The sequence below is a fragment of the Cnephaeus nilssonii genome, assembly GCF_951640355.1.
Source record: "Cnephaeus nilssonii genome assembly, chromosome: X".
NCBI lineage: Eukaryota > Metazoa > Chordata > Mammalia > Chiroptera > Vespertilionidae > Cnephaeus > Cnephaeus nilssonii.
Window position 1 is genome coordinate 123,545,110 of NC_137071.1, and position 3,801 is coordinate 123,548,910.

The window sequence follows — 3,801 nt, forward strand, 5'->3', positions numbered from 1 at the left end:
CTTGATATCTTTGTCTTGCTAGAATTCGTGTTTGTAAAATATTTTATTTTGGTTGAGTGATTTTAGGGTTGTTATGAAAGTAGACTATTTGGAGTGTCACAAAATGTCTAAAAGATTGTATGTGCTTATGAAATAGAATATTTAAAGACTCATTAAACTATGAAAAGAGAAAAATAAATGACACCTAAGTAAACATATTTATTTTAATCCTTTTTTCTGTCTTTATGTGTGGCTGTGGGTATATGTATAATTTACACCACTGAGATGATGCTCTCTATATAGTTTTACATTCAGCACATTTATATAATTATTTCTAGTTCTTCTTCTAACTATAAATGCAATTATTTAGAACAGTGGTCGGCAAACTCATTAGTCAACAGAGCCAAATATCAACAGTACAATGATTGAAATTTCTTTTGAGTCGAAAACCGACTTCTGCTGATGGGCCATGAAGTTTCAATCGCACTGTACATGCGCGCCCGCACGTGGTATTTTGTGGAAGAGCCACACTCAAGGGGCCAAAGAGCCGCATGTGGCTCGTGAGCTGCAGTTTGCCGACCACTGATTTAGAACATAAGATAAACACCCCCAAAAAACAGACCAAAAAAAAAAAAAAAGGATTGTTTGGAAGACAGTATAACTACTGGGCGGATCGGGGCCAGGCCTGTGGGGAGAAGACGAAAGGAAGTTGGCCAGCTGACCAGCCTCATCGGGCTGATCAGTCTGATCAGGGCTGGGCTGGCTGGGGGGAGCGGCCACGGGCAATTGGCTGGCAGGCCCGCCCCTGATTGGGGTGGGGGGGGATATTGGGGCCAGCAGCCTAGGGGAGGGACCATGGGTGGTTGACTGGCTGGCCCTGCCCCTGATCAGAGTTGGGGGGGGGCCATCAGGGATGGGGCCAGCCAGGCAGTAGGGCTGCAGGAGGTTGGTCAGCCAGCCCCGCCCTCTATTGGGGTTGGGGGGGGGGGCGATCAGGGGCAGGGCTGGCCAATTGGGGGTGAGGCCGGCCTGAGGGGAGGGCTGTGGGGGGGTTGGCCAGCCACCCTGCCCTCCCTCAGGGTGGGAGAGGCTGATCAGGGGCGGGGCGTGGGAGGTTGGCCTCCGGCCCCACCCCCGATCAGGCTGGTTCACTAGCAGCAGTGGGTGTCATAGCAACTGGTCATTCCGGTCGTTATGGCGTTCCAGTTGCTGGCTTTTTATATATATATAGAATACTATGAAAACTACTAGAAATAAATACTGTGTTACTTACTGGCTGACATATCCCATCATTAATTTTAATTGATATTATTGTTTACCTGAGAGAGGCAAGAGAATACGTCGGAAAATCTCTTCAAATAACATATTGAGAAACCTTAATGGAAAATCTGAAAAACTTAGAAAATGAAAATGATAAAATTATTTTGAGCACTCTATTAGATGCTAATAAATGGAGAGAATTTGAGTCTGGTTAGAGGATGATGAACAAGGTGGCTGTGGGTGAGGAAAAAAGTTATCATTATTAAAATACCTAAATATAAGGACTGAAACAAACAAACAAAAAATAGAAGAAAATGTAGGTACCAAGATTATGGACCTCGGTCTTAGAGAGGATTTTATTAATTTGACCTCAAAGGCAAGGGAAATAAAAGCAAAAATAAATGAATGGGACTATATCAAACTAAAAAGCTTCTGCAGAGCAAAAGAAACCATCAACAAAACAAAAAGGCAAAAGCAAACAATCCAATTTTTAAAAAATGGGCAGAGAGCCTGAACAGATACTTCTCCTATAGACATATAATGTAAACTGGTACAGCCACTATGGGAAACAGCATGGAGAGTTGTAAAAAAAAATTAAGACTAGAGTTACTGTATGACCCAGCGATCTGTCTTCTGGGAATCTATTTAAAAATTTTGAAGGTATTTATTTGCAAAGATATATGTATCCCTATGTTCACTGCAGCACTGTTCACAGTGGCCAAGAAGAATGGATCTTGAAAATATCATGTTAAACAAGCTAAGTCAGATGGAAAAAGTCAAGAACCATACAATTTCCCTCATATGTGGGATATAAAACTGAAAGCAACGAACAAACAGAAACTCATTGATACAGACAATAGTATGGTGGTTACCAGAGGGAAATACGGGTGGTGGGTAGTAAAGAGTGTCAAATATATGGTGATGGAAGGAGACCTGACTTTGGATGGTGAACACACAATATTTCAGTGAGGTATTTCAATGACCTCAATATGGAAAATGTAGGTTTCCATATCAAAGTAATTCTACATCACTGCTTGACCAATTTATCACATACTTCATGGCTTCAAACAATATTAAGTTCCCATCTCACAGTTTTTGTGTGTCAGAAGTCCAAGGGGGGGGTTGGCTGGGTCCTCTGCTTAGAGTCTTACAAGGCCAAAATCAAGCCTTCCTGGAGGCTCTGAGAAAGAACCTACTTCCGGGCTCATTCAGGTTGTTAGTAGATATGGTTCCTTGCCAGATGTCAGCTGAGGGCCGGTTTTTTTTATCCGAGGGGCTGCATTCCTTCTCACGCTTTCCATGTGGCTTTCTCCAGCAACAGTGGGTCAAGTCCCCCTGTGACACTCTTAATCTCTCTGCCTTCCCCTTCTGCTGCATCTCTTTGACTGACTTTTCTGGCCTCCCTCTTCTGCTTTTAAGGGCTCATGTTATTGCATTGGGCCCACTCAGATAATCCAAGATCATCTGTTTTAAAGTCAACTGAATTACAGCTGCAAAGTACTTTCAACAGTAGTGCCTAGATATGCATTTGGTTGAATAACCAGGGGAAGGGAATTTGTGGGAATATCTTTAGATGTTTGCCTACCACACGTTTATTTACTGAAATTATTATTATTAATCTATTTTTAGAGATGTTGGTGAATTTTGTGGCACTGCGCCAAGGAATGATCTCGGACACTGATTCAAACTCATTTAGTTCCTGCCCTAGCTGGTTTGGCTCAATGAATAGAGCGTCGGCCTGTGGACTGAAGGGTTGTGGGTTCAATTCTGGTCAAGGGCATGTACTTCGATTACAGGCTTGATCCCCGGCCCTGGTTGGGGTGCGTGTGGGAGGCAACCAATTGATGTGTCTCTCTCACATCAATGTTTCTCTGTCTCTCCCCCTCCCTTCCACTCTCTAAAAATCAATGGAAAATATCCTCAGGTGAGGATTTACAAACTCAGTTAGTTCCTGAGCACCATAGAAAGTCTAAAGATCCTATTTCTACAACCAGAAAAATAAAATTTTCCACACAGAGTTTCAAATGAGAAATCTGAGATTGGAGGCAGGGCATCTGAGGAATACAATTGTTCACTTCGAAAGCCGCACTTATGGTTAGCAATAAAGAGTACATTCACATAAGGTATAGAGATACTAACTCTCACCTGGCCTTTTCAGGAGATCCTCTTTCTCTTTCTCTCTCTGGATCACTTGTCTCGAAGTGTTGGCCCGTGAAGAAGATAGAAGTTAGACTGCTCGGAGCAGAAGTCCTCTTGAGATTCTAGAGAAGCGGAGTCTTCCAGCAGCCAACCTGTAGGGAGTAATGACTGGATGTGGCAAGTGATTCTTGAGAAAAAGCAGGACTTTCTGAAGGATTGGAGGTTTCCTTACAGGGATAGTACAAATGAGATAAACAGGGCCCCAAATTTCCCCCCCTTTGGTCTAGGGTGACTAGAGAACAACTGTTCAGGGGCTTAATGGTGATCAGCTTCTTGGTGTTACAAGCGGGTTAGAATTTTTTTTCTTTTCATGTGAAATAAATCACTAACCCTGATTGAGACCCCTGAAACGAACACCCCATT